The sequence below is a fragment of the Python bivittatus genome, unplaced genomic scaffold (genome assembly GCF_059951505.1).
Source record: "Python bivittatus isolate LINGU-HERP-01145 unplaced genomic scaffold, Pbiv_v1 ctg000020_np1212, whole genome shotgun sequence".
NCBI classification, from domain to species: domain Eukaryota; kingdom Metazoa; phylum Chordata; class Lepidosauria; order Squamata; family Pythonidae; genus Python; species Python bivittatus.
The window spans coordinates 25,377,782-25,396,372 of NW_028277030.1; positions in this window are offsets into that span (position 1 = coordinate 25,377,782).

Genomic DNA, 18,591 nt, shown 5'->3' on the forward strand with positions numbered 1-18,591 from the left:
TGGGAAACTGTGGGTTACTTCATTTCTTGTCAAGATTTGAAGCCATGTCATAGAGCATTTAAAGTTTCTTTTCCTCCTCCTCCTCCTCCCCCCTTTCCTCCTCCAGGATATGTAACTATTTCTATCTAAAGCTAAAAGAGAAGCAGCATTTCAGCTCTTGGTATGCTTTAGAACCTTATCTGCACAGAAATTAGAATAATAAAAAAGAATTTCTGAAATAAAATAATAATGTAGATAAAAATGCCAAATCCAGTCTAAACAGCTGGCTGACTGTGCGACCAATCATCATCATTATCATCATCATGTGGTTGTGGGGCTTCCATGCTCCAAGGAGGGTGAGAGGTTCAACCATACTGGACAGGTCTCATCAGAGAAGCCAGATGAAGAGTATCTCTCCCATAAACAATATGGTGAGACATAATTTACAGAAACCTATACTGGATCGGTTGTCGCCCAGGTCAACAAGGATCATGTTAGGTGTTCTAGTTCCTGGACATTTGGTGACAAGTGGGCTAAAGAATTCAGGACTGTTGGCTGAGGCATCCTTCAAGCTGACAACATAAAGCACATTGAAGTAAATAAGAAGGATAGTAGTGAATATATCATGAGAGTGAAGAAGATCTTAAAGTCCAAACTCAGTGGAGGAAATACCAGCAAGGCAATTAACACCTGGGCAATTCCACTCATTACATATACAGTAGGAATAGTGGACTGGACTCAAGCAGAACTAGAAGCCCTGGATAGGAAGACCAGAAAAATAATGGCAATGAATCATGCCCTTCATATATGCAATGATGTTGACAAACTCTACTTACCAAGAAGCATAGGTGGGCATGGAATGTTACAAATACACCAGACAGTTGAAGAAGAAAAAAGGTCATTGGAAGAATATCTGAAGGACAGTGAAGAAGATGCACTGAAGCTAGTACACCATGAAGGCTTACTGAATACTGAAGAGACCAAACTGGCCTACAAGAAAGACCGTATGAAGAACAGAAAAAAGACATGGCAAGACGAAGTATTACATGGCCAGTACACACACAAACACACACACACACACAAAAACTAGCAGGCAAAGCAGATAACAAGAAGACCTGGCAATGGCTAAGAGCAGGAAAGTTGAAGAAAGAGACAGAGGGGCTAATTCTGGCTGCACAAGACCAAGCCTCAAGAACAAATGCATACAAAGCCAGAATTGAGAAGGCAGCAACAGACAGCAAATGCCCCTCTGCAAAGAAGCTGAAGAAACAGTGGACCGCCTGGTCAGCTGCTGCAAGAAGATCGCACAGGCTGACTACAGACAATGGCATGACAAATTAGCAACAATGGTGCATTGGAATATCTGCAAGAAATACCATCTGCCTGCAAGCAAGAACTGGTGGGACCACACAACAGACAAAGCAATAGAAAATGAAGAAGCTAAAGTGCTCTGGGACTTAAGAATTCAAACAGACAAGCACCTGCCATATAACATCCCAGACTTAACAATTGTTGATAAGAAAGACAAAAAAGTCTGGACAGTGGACATTGCAATACCTAGTGACAGCAGAACAGAAGAAAAATAACTGGAGAAAATCACAAAATACAAAGACCTGTAAATAGAAATAGAATAACTGTGGCAAAAGAAAGCAAAGATACTGTAGTACCAATAGTAATAGGCACTTTAGGTGCAATCCCAAAACAACTGGAGTACCACTTGAACACCATGGGCATTGACAAAATCACCATCAGTTAATTGCAAAAGGCAGCTCTACTTGGAACAGCTTCCATCCTGCGACGGTATCTTTAACATCATTAAACAAAATCTGCCTATCCCAGGTCCTTGGGAAGGACTTGATAGGTGGATAAAAATGCCAATCCAGTCTAAACATCTGGCTGACTGCGCGACCGACAATAATAATAAAAGATACAGCTAGGCCTAAGCCAAATGTGGTTAGCTAAATCAACATTATTCTCCTTACACTGGTGGGATAACGTACAAATGAGTGAAAAGGCGTAGTTAAGGATAAAATCAGATAGGTACTTTTGAACTGTGCACTTGTGACAGGTCATCTTACTTTGTTTTAAAAAATAAAGGAGACCTCAGTCTGAACTGTGACCAAATTTAACTTTTCTTCCTTAGACCTTTCATGCTGAAAATCACATTCCTTCCCCAGCTGCTAAACTGGGTTAATGATTTAAACCAAAGTCAAAAACATTTGCTAGTCCTAGCTGCCATTTCACCATCTTGGATAATAGCTGAAATCTGCCCAAGCTATGCACAAATGGGGGAGGCATTTCCTAACAGGAAAAGGCATAGAAAGCAAGACTTAGCCCCCACCCCACCCCGCTTCAGTGTCAATCGCATTTGGACTCTCATGTTTATAACTGGCCGTGTTTCTTGTCTATAGAACACTGTTATGGGCCGTGATGGTTGGGAATTCTGGGGATTGGAGTCCCAGATACTTGGCTTGGTGTCAGGTGGTGGAAGGCTCTATACAGGTACACTCTATTTTGTTAATTCCATTTTGCTTCCATGAAATATATGAATTAGTAGACAGAATCACTTACTGACTGCCTCATTTAGTGACCATCTGGAGTTACAACAGTGTAAAGAAAAACAGCTTTGTGACCAATCCTTGCATTTACAACCATCACAGTGTCCCATGGTCACATGATCGTGCTTCCCAACCAGCTTGTGACAAGCAGAGTTAATGGAGAACGCAGAAGTAAAATTGCAAGTCACGGTCACATGATATTTCACTTAACAGCCATGATAACTTGCTTAACAATCAAATGGCATCATAAGCCACGTGACATCATAAGCCCGTCCTTGTCACGTGATTTTCCAAGTAGCAACCGCGGCACTTAGTGACAGAGTTGCTGGTCCCAGTTGTGGTTGCTAAGCAAAGACTACCTGTAAATCACTTTTCTGAGGGAAAAGCTGCTGAGGGAAAAAACAAAAAACAAAAAAGATAGAGATCTACTTTTTAAAAAATGTTATGGCTGAATGGGCAAGCTTAGTTCACCACAGCAGCCCTGTTATAACAGTTGCTGTTACAATCTCCTCCTTCTACACTCACTGAATCAGGGAACGGATGCAGGGCAAATTCTTTATGTTCTTGGCTCTGAATGTCGTAAATATATCACCCTCCCTGTCAAGGGCACTTTTTCAGCCAAGAAAGCTCCTATTTGGAGAGATAGCTAATGTGTGTATACGTGTGGGGTTCCTCTTCCACCCACTTTGTTCACAGATGTCAGAGAGCTTGCTTTGAAAGTCTCCTTTTGGCAGCCTGTTTCTGTTTCCACAATTAGCTGAGGCAAGTGTAACGTTGTCAACAGCTGCCAGAACCGCAGGGAGCAGAGCAGTGTTTTGTGGCTGCTGCGTCCCTTCTTAACTGAGATACTCCTTTTCGCAGCATTGTGGCCACGTAAGCTAGACTGCACGAGGCTCATCTGAGAACAATGTGTGGCCCACTGCAAGTAAAGAGGCTGGAGGTTAACTAGCTGCATCTCAGCTTAACGCAGCTTTCCGTCCTCCTGGCCTGAGGTGTAAAGCTCGCCCTGCTTGCCAGGGAAATTGTCCTGAATTTTCTGCCTGATGCTGGAGTCTAGGCGGACCTGGGCTAGCAGGCGGACCTGGCACCAGTTGCTGCAGTACTCAGGGAGGCAAGAGCAGAGAGACTTCTTTCTCAGTCTCTTTCTTCTGATATTACATTTTACATTGTGAGTTACCATGACAATGCACACTTTATTCATTTATTGTTATTTATAGAAAAGGACAAGCTAGAGATGATGTAGGTTTAAGACGTTACAACTTAGCTGCACAAATTATCTCCTTAAAACAACAGCAAGAACAAAGGTATCTTCAGCACACTTTTTCACTACAGTGGGCAGACAGCCTCTAAGACTCTCCCACAGAAATTGAGGGGGCTGCGTATCTGCCTGTCTGTCTGTCTGTCCATCCATGCAAGAGAAGAGTTCTAAAAGTTTCTCAGATGTGGGGCTTATCATAAATGGTAACAGACCCCTCACCCACTAAAGTGTTCCTGTTATAGTTATCACAGTTGCCACAATTGGAGGAAATGTGTGGGTAGCTTGACCACTATTTTATATCTTTCCCAATCTTATGACTCTTCTGGCACAATCTGTGTGGAAGAAAATGGCATGAACACCAACATAAGATACAAAATATTCTCTCTCTCTCTCTCTCTCTCTCTCTCTCTCTCTCCCCCCCCCCCCCCCAGGTGAGGAGAAAAAGGAAAACCTTTGCTTTTTTTTTTCCAGAAAAAAGATTCTGAGAAATGTTTGTCTTAGCTCTATTCCAAACAACTCTGAAGCAGCACTTTCAAGAACCAAAAACCAAGAAGTAACATATGAATTAAATAAAAGCCATTTCAACCTGGACTGCTAAAGGTCTTCCTAAACAAGTAGGCTTCAGTATGTTTTCTAGGATCTGGGAGAGCCAGGCAGGCAGGCTACCCTACAGAAAGTATTTTAAAGGCAGAGAGAGCAGCAATAATGAAAACCAACAAACTGAGATCTCACAGCACTATCTCTCAAAGTATAAAACAGATCCATAGATTTTATAATGCAAGAAGGAAACTATCTTAATTACTGATTTTTCCCTCCTGAACACTCCAAATGCATTTGGAATCACCTGGGCCATAGATAATTTGTGGCTTTCAGCATGTTTTCTTCCTGCTGCTTGGTTAAATCTCCTCCCCCTATTTGTGACCACAGACAGCATATTGCAATCAAAGAGGAATGAGCCTAAATTGTATAAGCACTTGCTAGCCCATTGTTTTTTATGGTTCAGATCAAAATACCCCACAAATTCTATCAGATTCCATCACCATTTTGTCAGAAATAGTTGCATGAAATAAGCACTCTTATCTCTCTCCCACCACGTGTCTCGCACTTATTTTAAAACTCTTTACACCAGTTGCTCTGCTTGGTGTTCATGTGCAGTAGTATCCAATTTCTGTGTAAGGAAATCTCCCCTCAATTCCTTGAGTGCCATCTCTTTTTTCTGTTTTTATCTAGTGACAGGTGCTTTTGTGGTCTTGGACTTGATACATCTTTGCAAATGGCTTTGAAGCTCCAGCTGTGGGACAGTAAGGGAGGGTATGATATATACAATAAGCATAAGGACCAAACTAGCATTTTTTATGATGGAGGAGGAAGAGGTGGTCATCATCAAAACATTATGCAAAAGAGTGGAAGCTGTAAATCAAGAGCAAGTTTTGATATTGCAGAATGTTTGAACTAAATTAGGGAACTGAGTGGTTTGAAGTAAAGAATAAAAATATGAGCCAAGGGTGATATACAGCATCACACAGAATCTTCCTGCTGCCTTCTATGAGTTCTATGCACTTGTGTGATATCAAGATCTAGCTTGTTACAGAGGACCTGAGATTTAATTTGCTGCAGGGTGCAGATCTAATACAAGAAAGGTGATGGGTTTGAGGCTAGTTATAGGAAATGCAATCGAACAGACACATATAGCAGAAAGTGTGCTATTTGATGCAGGGAGATCCACTTCTGCTGTTCTCTTCTTCCTCTTCCTTATTTTTTGCTACTATGTTGGTGGCAGCAATGAGGATAATCTTACTCATCAATATCTCACTTGGAGAAGTCCTCTGAGTGGGACAGTGAGGGAGAGGTGATTTGTGAGAGGTTGCTTCTAATGCCATATGATAGTGATACAAGTAGCTTCTTTGGATCCCAGTGACATATTTTTGACCAGCAGCAGCCTTCAACTTAGCATTAAATTTGGACTATTGTAGAGTCACATATATTGCCTTTCTAATGGGCTATATTTGGAACAGAAGGAAAGCTACTAACAGTGGTCTTCAGAGTTTCTGCTTAGTGCCCCTTTCTGAAGCAGGAATGAGGCAATGAACTCTCTTCAATGAGCAGGTAATGGTAGCCAATCTTGTCTCAGCCAATTGAGAAAATGAAACCAATTGTGAGAACAATGGGCAGGCCCTATAGCTGAAGAATCAGAGAGAAAGAAAGAAAGAAAGAAAGAAAGAAAGAAAGAAAGAAAGAAAGAAAGAAAGAAAGAAAGAAAGAAAGAAAAGCTTTCTATAGGATTTCCAAACTCAGAAGAAGAAGAAGATTTAAGTCTTGAATCTGCATGCTAAAGGACACCAATGACAGACAATAACTGATTCAGAGAGAAGATCCAAGAAAAGTGGAAGGAGAATACTGAAAACTTGTACAGTAGGAATGTCAACATCCAATACATCTTAGAAGATGTAACCTTTTTACAACAACTATTAGTACTAGAAGATGAAGTTAGATTAGCACTCCAGTCATTACTGAGTTGGAAGACTAAAGAAACTGATAGAGATCTGCAGATATTTGGCATGAATTAGAAAAATAATCAATAAAGATTGTAACCAAACTATGCCAAGAAATCTGGACAATGACACAGTAGCCAACAGATTGGAAGAGATCAGTCTACATGCCAATATCAAAGAATGGAGATTTAACAGATTGTGCAAACTACTACACAATATCATTAATTTCACATGCTAGCAAAATAATGATTAGGAATCCAATGCAGCTTAGAGCTATACATGGGGAAAAAAAAGTCAGATCTTCAAGCTAGCTTTAGAAAAGGCAGAGGAACAAGAGACATTATTGCTTATGCATAATGGATAATTGAGAAAGCCAAAGAATACCAAAAAGAAGTCAATATGTGCTTCATTGACTATAGAAAGGCCCTTAATTGTGTTGACTATGTCAGGTTGCAGACTGCACTTAGGAAAATGGGAATCCCAGAACATATCATTGTCCTCATGTGAAACTTCTACACAGTGTCTTGGTCAACTCAGGTTCAGAAGTGTCTGAGCTAGAAGATACTGCTCCTGATGCCCCAGACAAACACCAGGAAGAGCTGGAAGTCACCATTCTGGAGGCCAGCCTCAGGGAGAGCCTAGCAATCAGTCACCTGAGTCTGATAGAACCAGGGAATATGCAGGGCAGTAGGTAGCATCAGGTGATGAAGGATCAGATGTAGGACCTCCCCCAGCTCAAGAGCACATCGCACAGAATGTCAAGCACCACAAAGACATTCTGCATGGCCTCTCGCCCATCAAGAGCATCCCTGTCCTTGATTGTCTGTGCTGGCAGCAAACTCCAGGTAGGAACCATCGCTGCCCAGCAACCTTTCATTGGGAACAACCAGTCTGTTTACCCAACACTCTGTTTGCTTCCTAAAAACCTTGCTTTTGGAAATTCTGCTCCTTTGTAACCCTGACTAGCTTATGACATTGCTACAACACCCTGCTCCTCAGACTGTGACTCAGACTACACCTCTGTTTACTCCTCTGGACTCTGACTATTGGCAAGCTCTTAAAGACGTGGGAACTGTTTGGGAGCTGTGAGTGTGCATACTTCCATGCCCTGCTTGCTTCTACCTGTATTTGCATCTCCCAAGTAAAACCCGTTTCCCCCTACACCTCTGTGTGTGCATGTGCTTGACCTGAGACAGGACACACAGGACAGGAAACCACAGTCCAGATGGAACATGGTGAAACAGACTGATTCCAGGTCAGCAAAGGGGATGAGGTTATATACTCTCCTCATTTATTCAACCTACATATGTTGACTATATATTGAGGTAAACCATATTGGAAGAAGATGAGCATGGTTTTAAAACTGGAAGAACATCAATAACCATCAACAAATAAGTTGATGATGCTACTCTGATAACTGAAAATGCAAATGATCTGCAAGTTCTGGTAATGAAAGTCAAAGACCACAGTAAAAAAAAAGGGGGGGGGAATACTCTTAAATATAATGAAGACCAAATTAATGACAACAGCAACCAGTTAAAATAGACATTGAAGATACCCAAGTGGTAGATAGCTTCTGCCTTTTAGCATTGATTATCAACAGTAAAGGAACCAGCAGTCAAGAAATACATCACAAACATTTGGTAGGATAGCAACGAAAGCCTTAGAAAAGATATTCAGATGCTATGATATGTCTATGCCTACAAAGATCAGAACTGTACAGGCAATGGGTTCCCTGTGAAACTCTATGGAAGCAAAGAAAAGAAAGAGTATTGATGCTTTTGAACACTGGTGTTGGAGAAGGCCAGGGATAGCCAAGAAAACAAACAAATTGATCACTGAACAAACCAATCCAGAGTTCTCAGTTGAGACACAAATGGCCAGGCTCAAACTATCATATTTTGGACACATTATGTGAAGACCCAAGACCCTAAAAAATCCATAATATTGGGAAAGTTAGAAAGAGAGAGAAGGCCCAAACTGCAGCAAAGTCGATGGACTCAATTACAGCAGTGATGGGTACTGTTGGGGAAAGATCATCCTGGAGAAGATCTATCTACAGTATGTGGTCACTAAGAGTTAACATGTAACTGATAGTATTTAATCAATCAGTTAAGCAAGGAATATAAATTGTATCCCATAATAACCAATTCCTCAGGCTTCTGAATTTATTCAGAAGAGGAAATTGATCCCCCTCTTCATGCTATAGGATGAGTTCATTGGGTAGGGGCTACCCTTGCTCCAGAGTTTAACTTGAGTTTAACCAAAATCTGAGCATGCTAATGACTCAGGAGGTCCTTTTGAACAGCATTCCCCCCTGAGGTCCCTGTGGTCCTGACCCTGCAGTTTTTAGGAGCGTTAAAAACCTGGCTGTTCCCACAGGCTTGGATGCTGTGTGAAGTTTTATTGTTAATTGTTGTTCTTCCCTCCACCCCCACCCCCACTAGCATATCTGTTTTTTAATCACCTTTCGTAATTGACTGTATTATTTGTTTTGATCCTTTAGAAGCCACCCAGAGTGTTGGAGAGTAGGTGGCCTTAGAAATTGAATGAATGAATGAATGAATGAATGAATGAATGAATGAATGAATGAATGAATGAATGAATGGATGGATGGATGGATGGATGAATAAGATGCTAAAAGACTGCCCACTAGAGTCCTCAACTGGAGATCTTATGGTGAAGCATCTAGCCAAATTTGGCTAATCCTGAAAAACCTAAGTAGGATCAGACCTGGTTAGTAATTGAATGAGAGACCATCAGGAAAGTTCAGGGCTATAGGGAAGACAGGAAAGTTTTAAAAATTCTGGAAGAAGGCAATTGCAAATTACCTCCACCCTGTTGTGAGGAGGTTACGTGGCAATGCCTATGGAGTCATCAGCTGAGCTCAGCTCAAGGGAATTTTACCTTTCCCTTACAATGAAGGATTTAGCAACATAAATGCATAATGCTCTTCTGTTCAGAGAAAAAAGGAACTATGCATTCATTCATAAACATTGCTCATCCCGATGGATAATTGATTGCAGGGCTTTTAAAAAGTTCAAAATGGACTTATTCCAGCAGGAGTTTTTGTTTTGTTTATGAGATTAATCTACTGGAAGATGGCTTTAAGCTACTGCTAAAATAGCTGCTGCTGCTGCTGCTGCTGCTGCTGCTGCTGCTGCTGCTGCTGTTGTTGTTATTATTATTATTATATCCTACCATACACACACACACACACACACATACATAGATCAATTCAACTCCTGCCTCCAATTTTCCCCACAACAAAAACCCTGTGAGGTGAGTTGGGCTGAGAGACAGTGACTGGCCCAAAGTCACCCAGGGGCTTTCATGCCTAACGGAGGCCCAGAACTTAGTTTCATGGTTTCTAGGCCAGCACTTTAACCACTACACAAACTATAGTTTAGGTTCTTCTAATTGCTGTTCTTGCATACCCACATTATACTATAAACATGTAAACCATGTTTCTGGATGAGATACAGCATGACCTTCACTGTAGAACTCTGCAACATAGATTATTCAACATAGGAGTGATGACTGATATCCTAATGTTGTTTTATACAATGCCAATGACCTTACCCAATAATAGTTTTTGATACCTCACTACAGTGAAGCATATGGCATCTGTAATATTATAAAAGCTTAGCTGTTTCTAGTGTTTTACTGAGGATAGGCTTAAGGATAAATTACCAGGAAATTCTCTTGGTTGGGGTATGATTCTTAAGTGAGAATTGTTCCCTAGCACATTAAGCTCTTGTTTAAACAAGAACATTTCCATGCATGGAGAAGGAAAGAGTCAGTGTTCAGTCTTATTTTACTTCTTCTTCCACCAATGTTGGCAAATTCATAGGACTTCTAAATGCATCTCTCTGAAAAAAAAATGCTCATATTTATAGCAAGTGTAGGAGGAATAAAATGACGCAGCAGGAAGACTTCTTATACCAAAAACCATGAGCATTTCTGAATCCTACTGGATGCTTCTTTGAAGTCTCTGGTTTGATCACCCATTTAGACTTAGATACTAAAATAAAGCACCAGCCTGCTTTGCAGAAATGCCCACTAGTCTTCATAGTCAATACTAAATTGAGTTTTCTCTACTTCTATTGGCAATATCATTTCAGGTTTTCAGGCAAGGTATTTTGTTATGTTTTGCTTTTTTAAAAAAAAATATTTATTTATTTTTGCATTACTTGTATTATTTGCTACCTGATTAAATGCAGATGCTAGGGGCTTAATTCATAGTGTCACTAGGAGTAGAACATACTTTTTTTGAGGGGAGAACTCCTCCTTCATTCCATTAGTGTCCCTCTGGAAAAATTAAGACACTAAATGCAACCATTCGAACCATAGCAAATTCAAACTTCTTTCAGGGTCACAGGAAAGAGTTAATGGTCAGGAGGCAGAAACTACAGGGGTGAGAAGAGAAATGGAGGAATAATAGTACGTCCTAATAATGGAACACATTAGCATTTTGCCTAGAACACTCAGCATGGGCAATATGGCACAGGGCCTGGTTACTTGAGAGACCATCTATCTCCCATGGTATCAGCCAGGCCAGTTACATCAGACAGAGTTAGCATGCTCCGGGTCCTTTCACTTAAAAAATGTCATCTATCAAGACTTAACCCTAACTGTAACCCTAACTTTGCTGAAAATCTGACAGGACTCCTAGCAGTTCTTGGATATTGGTACAATAGTACATGTTTTACACATAAGGCATGATGATGTATCCCTTTGTAAATCTTCAGTACAACATTCTTGATATGTACAATCTCCATCTCATAGAATTGCCTGAAAGAGACTTTTGCCTGTAGAACTCCTGCTGTAATAAATTACTCTGCTGTATACATAGCCAGCAGAGCAGACATACAGTTTTAAGTAGAAAGAAAAGTTCATCCAGGCATAGACAGAATGAAGAAGAGAAAAAAAGAGAGAGAGAGAGTGACTTAATTACTAATCCAATGGAGTGTCCATAGTCAGCAGAGTATGGACACTCCACATCTCAAGCAGGTCTTGGGATATCAGTTGCTGGGCAACATGAGTGGAAAGATGGCATTGCATTCATATCTCGTTGATAAGTTTCTGAGAAGCATCTCGCTGGTCATTATTGGTCCATACCAGAGAGGCCTTTAATCTTATCCAGCACACATCTAATATTCTGATGTTCATTGATGTTTGGAGTTTCTTTCTCACTGCTTGAGATATTTGCATAAGTTCCAGTAGCAGATAAAATTACATATGTAAAAGGAAGCACATCAAGAAATGGAAATTTTGTCAGATATCCACATGACTGCCGACAAACTACAGTCATAAACACCAGTTTTTAATATATAAAAATAGATTACAGGTAGTCCTTGACTTATGACTATTCATTTAATAACCGTTCAAAGTTACAACAGTGCTGAAAAAATTACTTACAATCAGTCCTTGCACTTACCACAGTCACAGCATCCCTGCGGTCATGTGATCAAAATTAGGGCGCATGGAAACCAGCATGTATTTACAATGATTGCAGCATCCCAGGGTCATGTGACTGCCATTTGCAACCTTCCCAGGGGGCTTCCCACAAGCAAAGTCAATGAGGGAAGCCAGATTCGCTTAACAACCACGATATGCTTAATTACCATGGCAAAAAAGATCGTAAAATTGGATGTGACTCATTTAACAACTACATCGCTTAGTGATGGAAGTTCCGGTCCCAACTGTGGTCATAATAATTTGAACATCTGTACCTGATTATGATCCAATAGCATTTGAAATTTGCAAGGTTTTAACCAACTTGTTGGTCCAATGAAAGTTTCAATTTCTATCTTTTCTACATCTCCAAATATCTGCCAAATATAAACAAGCAGTCTATTTTCAGGCTGCCTGGAAGTTTTATAACTGTTATTTATCCTCTAGAGTTACATCTTAATACAGAATGCCAACTCCGTTTTCAAATTAGATGGCTTTTGCCACACCTGTTTCACGTTCTTGCATTATGACTATATTAAACTGCTCTCCAAGGTCAGCAGAGGAATGGGTACAGGGGTGTCACTATTAGAAACAGTTGCATGTTATTTTCAGCTGGCAAGATTTGTTTTGTTAACTTGACTCTGGCCAAAGGAAACATTCAATGGGCTCTAACAGCTTCAAAGAACAAAGGTTAGAACACACTGGGCAAGAGGCATGACTAAAAGCTGCTGTGTGAAGGTTGGTGTTGTATAAGTATACAGAATGTAATGGAGATCATATCATTTTAGCCAGGAATGTGAGTTCTTTAAAGAAATGCTGAGAAGGTCTAACATGGTCTGGAAGAACTATCTTATAAATAAAATAGTGAGATTTGTAGTAGGTTTATGCAAGGCACCTTGGGTTTGGTTCAACAAGGAAATTTGTGCCACAGAAATAATGCAATTCTTGATGAACTTGCAGAGAGGTGATTTCTTTTTTAAAAGGGGGTGCACCAGATTCTGGTGATCTGCTTTAATGGGGTAATTAAGTCAAATCACCATCAAATTAAATTACTCCATCAAATCTTTGGGCAGCTCTAATCTGTAGATTATTAAGAAAGAAGATTCTGAAAGAAGAGGACTATGTTGAAAAAAAAGGTTATGTATAGATAGACTTGCAGCCCACTGCTCAAAATAAAATATGACTGACACCTTTAGAAATGAGTCAGTGGTACTTGAGTATGACAAATATATCATTCTTAATTACAGAAACTACATTCCAGAGAAATTATGCCATATCTAAGATCCCACTAATATCAGAGAACTCTCAGTGTTATTTACAGATATGTACAAAATTCCTCTGAGAGACATTTTTGAACTAAGGAGCATTTGGGTGGTAAATTGATACTGGAGAAGCAGTGGGAAAAGGACTTTCTTCAACTGATATTTTCCATTTTAAATGGCCAGTGTTAAACAACTCCTTGTACCTAAGGGGACCTACACAAGATAAATATGTTTGCAACCCCATGAAAGAAAACAATGGATTGTTTGGAGCAGGAAAGCAATAAATGAGGAAGAAATTTAATACATCTACACCTTGGCATTTCAGAGCTCAGTCACTTGAAGTGGGCACCTAAGGTCTTTTAATGTTCTATGAAACTAACAAAGATATTATATTGGGCTAAGATTAAGAAGGAGAATTTCCATAGGCCAAGGAAAACAAAAATGGTTGCCCATCATACATTTTAAAAGACAAAAACATAAACATAACAAAAAATAAAGAAAAGAATGTCTGTAGTTAAAAAACAAGAAAGTTTTTAAAGGGAAAGAAAAGAAAAGGTATAGAACAAAATTTTTAAAATATGGGGTTTTTTAGGGTTTTTTTAGTTTTTGTTCTATAATTTTAGTTCAGATTATCCCACATCAACAAACTTTTTAGTAGCAGCTGAGTCATGAAATTTTTTCATGATAGTGTCCAAACATCCACATTCAGAAAAAAAAAAAATTCCTTTTTTGTTTAGCAAGCAAAAGGGCTTTAGTGGACAGCTTTTCCTTCTGAACCTTCTGTGGAGGAAGTTCTAGAAAACTCATTCTTTTTTTTCAAGGGCTCCCATTTGCTGTGGAGCTTGCTCTGACAAACGTACAATATGGCCTGTCCAGTAGATCTCAGGAATCTTACAACCAATCTCAGTTTTTCAGCTGAATTAAAATGAAAGCCTACTTGATAAGCAGTTTCAATTTTAAGTTTATACTCTAGCTGCATCTCATATATCTCATGTATGATTTGTTTCTTGAAATCTTCTATAGGCTGATTCTGTTCAGTAATATAAGGAATGTTTCAAAAGCAAAAAGTATTTATGTGATGATGAGCTTACAGGTTGATAATTTCATCATGAAGATCTTAGTTTAATTTAAAAACATTTGCCATATCTGTTCCAAGTTTTCAAGCTGAGTAATTACTGTGACTCAGTTATCACACTGTTCAGTTCTGCCATTTTTTTGACACTGAAGTATCAAATATTTGATTTAAATTACCCACTAAGGTTTCAGTAGGGATAAGAAGCTCAGGTAGCTAGCTAATTTAGACAAAAAACCTTTCTATTTACCAATTTGGCAGTAATGCAATTTTAAAAAATTAAAAAGGAGATTTCTACTTAGAGTGATTCAAGTAGTAAATTCTGCATGTTCCTATGTCAGCTGGAAATCCCGTAGATCAAGGACTGATGTTTGTGGGCACCATGGTCCATGATAGACTCAAAAAAGGATTCCTATACCCTCAGTTAAAACAGTTCAAAACCACTGAAATATCTTGAGATTATGATCGGTCTTGTCTGATATCTCTGTAGAGGTTTCTAGCATCTCACATAATCCAAAGGAAAAAAAATATTTAAAATCTTGCAGGATTTTAGTGATCTCATGTGAGATTTCCTGAGATTTTGGGGACTTATTATAAGATATGGCCAAAATCCTGTAAGATTTTAGTAATTTTATTTTTAGTGTGTGACATTGTGGGATGGCATTTAGGTGGAAGTCATCTAAATATAACAAAGGAGCAGGATGTGGTAACCTGGAGATATCCAGCTTTTAGTATTCAAAGGCATTTTCCTTACCTGAGTGACAAATGCAAACTATGTGCAATATAGCAATTCCATTAATGTATACTGAACATTTTATTTCAATAAAACCAGTGCACTGAGCATTTTTCATGCCAATTTTCTCATTTTAATCCTCTTCGTATGTTACTATTAACTATGGATGTGGGGAAATATGGTTACATATACTATACTAGATTAATTCACAGAATCCTTGCATTGGGTTAACTTCTTCCATAAGCAATAGAGATCTAATCAAAATCAGCCCCCATAAAATAGTTTAGATGCCCCTTCAAGTCTCAAAATGTGTCTCTAATGCCACCCTGAGACTGGAGACAGGCCTCATGAAAGTGGAGGCTCAAGTATGGGTGACCATACTCAACTACTGGCTCAGACTATCCATTTTTCCTCTTGGCCTTGCCCCATTAACTATGAGTGATAGTTTTCAGTCCTCATGGAAACAGGCAGTGGCAACTAAAATCTCATCCTTGGGCTTCTCACCAGGTTTTCTACTCAGCATGGGATATGATCAGGCCAAAGCATTCATCAAACAGCATGTAGCAGACACAGAGCACCAATTGGATCTAGCCAGGTCCCCAACCTTTATTGCCAGTGAATCCAACAGGTATTCTGCCTCCCCTATGGCATACTTAACTAAACTCGAAGTACCTGAAACCAGAGGACCTTTACTCTGGCATAATGTCATGCCCTCCCCTCAGCTGTCCTTGAAGGCTGCTATTGGAAGATCCCTTATCCGGAGAGACAATGCCCCTGTGACTCTGGACACAAAGAAACAACAGAGCATGTGCTTCTCCAGTACCTGTATTACAGACACATTCATACTAGCCTCATCTCACTATTACTACATAAGCACCATTCCTGCACAAGCAAAGGACAATTTTACACCTCCTTTCTGCTTTCAGATACCAACCCTGCTACAACATATAATGTTGCCAGGTTCTACATAGCAGTGATTAAAATTTGTCAGATGATGACCTGGGCCATAAACTAGACTTAATGAGTATATAATTCGTCATACTAGAGTGCTCTGTAATTTGATAGATATAGTCTGCCTTATACTAACCTTTATGCTCCCCCATAGCCATCTAATGCTCCAACCCCCCATTTTAGATCCTTTTAGATCCCTTTAGATTCTTGTTTTTTATATCTACTTTCTGTTTTATATCTTTTAACTTTTCAAATTTTTTTTTTATAATCTCCAATGTAACTTTTATGCTATTTAATTGACTGTGCCCCATCCTCCTTATGCTGGTCTATGACCATAATAAAGATTTGATTTGATTTGATAGTTTAGATGACTGTATTTGCAAAATTATCTGCTAACTAAATCAGTTTAATTAATCCAAATGTCCAGTTTCATGCAATGTACTAAACTATGAACTAACGATGCTGACCGGTTTGTACAATATACTAAACAACAAATTAGACAACCACATTTTGTAAATCAACCCATGGGGTGACCCATTAGGGTCATAAACTAATCTAAATGGACATCTAGTTCATCATACTTGAGTGCTCTATAATTTGATATCATCTGCCACATACTAACCTTTAGGCCTCCATCTAATGCTCCTACCCCTCCTTTTAGATTCTTTTAGACTCTTGCTTTTTATATATACTTTCTGTTTTAATATGTTTTTTTTTATATCTTCTAGCTTTTCATAATTTTTCCTTTAGATACCTTTTAGACATATACTTTCTATTTTATATCCTTTAGCCTTTTATTGTTATTTTTCTGATGTATTTTCTGTGCTTTTTAAATTGACTATACCCCGCCCTCCTTATGCTGGTCTTTGACTGTAATAAAAATTTGATTGATTGACAACCACATTTTGCAAATCAACCCATCACATTAGAGATCCTACTGACCAGGTTTACACATCACACAAAGCCATATCTTCTTTACTATGCTTTGCCAAATAAACATATTGGCTAGGTTTATAAAACATGCCAAGTCACAACCCGCAACTAGACTAGCATGATGAAAATGTGTCCCCAGCATACAGAAAAGTAGTTTAGAAATGCCTTTTAGTTAATGTCTGTCTGTCTATCTATCCATTTACTGTGATATTTCAAAAACATACTGTACATTACAAACTCTTCCTGATTAAGGATGCAGATTTTATGCCAGATAAAGCAATCATGGGGAGATACATACATTTATGTTTGCTATAATTTGCTTACAGATTATATTCGAAGAATGCCATAAAGTTTTAGCAGACTTTTCAAGTATGGATCTACATTTTCCCTTAAATAGTATAATTTTGTCTGTGATCTAATGAGATGTTTATGAGAATGGAAATGGGTATGAATATTTAAGATTTAGAAACAAAGTCAGTCCTTAGAAGTGAAAAAGCAAAAATGTTCTTCAGAAAAATGTTGTGTTTATAATCATCATCTCTAACAGTTTAAAATGTCTCATACAACAGTCCTCATGACTTCCTTTCTTAAATAACCAACAGCTTGATTTGATTTTATCTTCCTCTTTACTAAGACAGTTATATTAGAAGGCTGACCTCCAGTTAACTACCTATTTCCTCTGAATGAGGCATGCAAGGACTTCAGTTTTATTTTTGGGTTTTCTGTTTTGCATTTAATGTGAGCCTTCATCTTTGCAAATGATAATATTCAGTTCATTTGTAACAATGACATTTGTTTACCATCTCAGCTAGACTATTATGGTTGAAATTTTTTTATTGATATATTTATTTGGCCATTTTTCCAAATAACTATTTTGCTTAAGGTGGTTTACACTGAAATATGAAACAACATATTTAGTTTATTTAAAAAAAAACTGGTACCATCAGGACAGGAGTTTGCAGCAGACGTCCATGTCCCATTTAGCAGAACATTCAGGAGAAGTGTCAAATGCAGTCATCCTGACCTGCCATAATCTGAAATGAAATTATTCACAATAGCATCTTATAAGAAGCTCCCTGGCATAAAGTCTAAAATTACCTAACTGCCACCATGGAAAAAAATTAAATTATAACCAAATTGTCTTGTTGCCTAGCTGATGCTTAGAAATCTGATATATGCCTATATATCTGTGTTTATTATTTTATATTCTGTTTTCTGCTGTAGATGTAAGCAGAGTACTTGGCTCAAAACCCAAAAATGGAAGTACAGATCTATGAACTGTTGGCAATAAACAGTTTAGTAGTCATAAGATGACAGTGCAAATGAAAGGGGATTTGTGTTATATAGTATATTCTGCAGCAACATTTTATCATTATTGTAGCTCTGAAATCTGGTAGATGACAAGGTAATTAAGAAAATGGACAGATTAAAAAGGAACATAGCTAATGCATCAAATATAATCAAAAGCAGAGGTGCTACCTGGTAATCCAGGAGTAGACAGAAGTATGAGGTCATGGAAACAAATATTTTTTGGGATATTTGCAAAGCATATACTAGGAGACAGAGGGAGATGAAGACCTTTAAACAGTGAGTGAACATAGAATGCTAGCTTTTTAAGAGTAAATATGAGAAAACTTTCCTACTTGAGTAGGCCTCCTAGTTTTATTACATGTTAGAACATATGGCAGAAAAAAAAAGAACCCTGCCATGTTACTTTTGTCATTACCACAGATAGTCAAACCAACCTGCACAACTTAGAAAATTGGTTCTCTGTACAGGACTATTCTAGAATAGTATTCCTCAACTTTTTATCTTTCAAATGTATTAGATTGCAGCTCCCATGATTCCCACTTGACATGACCATGCTGACTTCAAATTAAAGTAGTGATCCAGCTT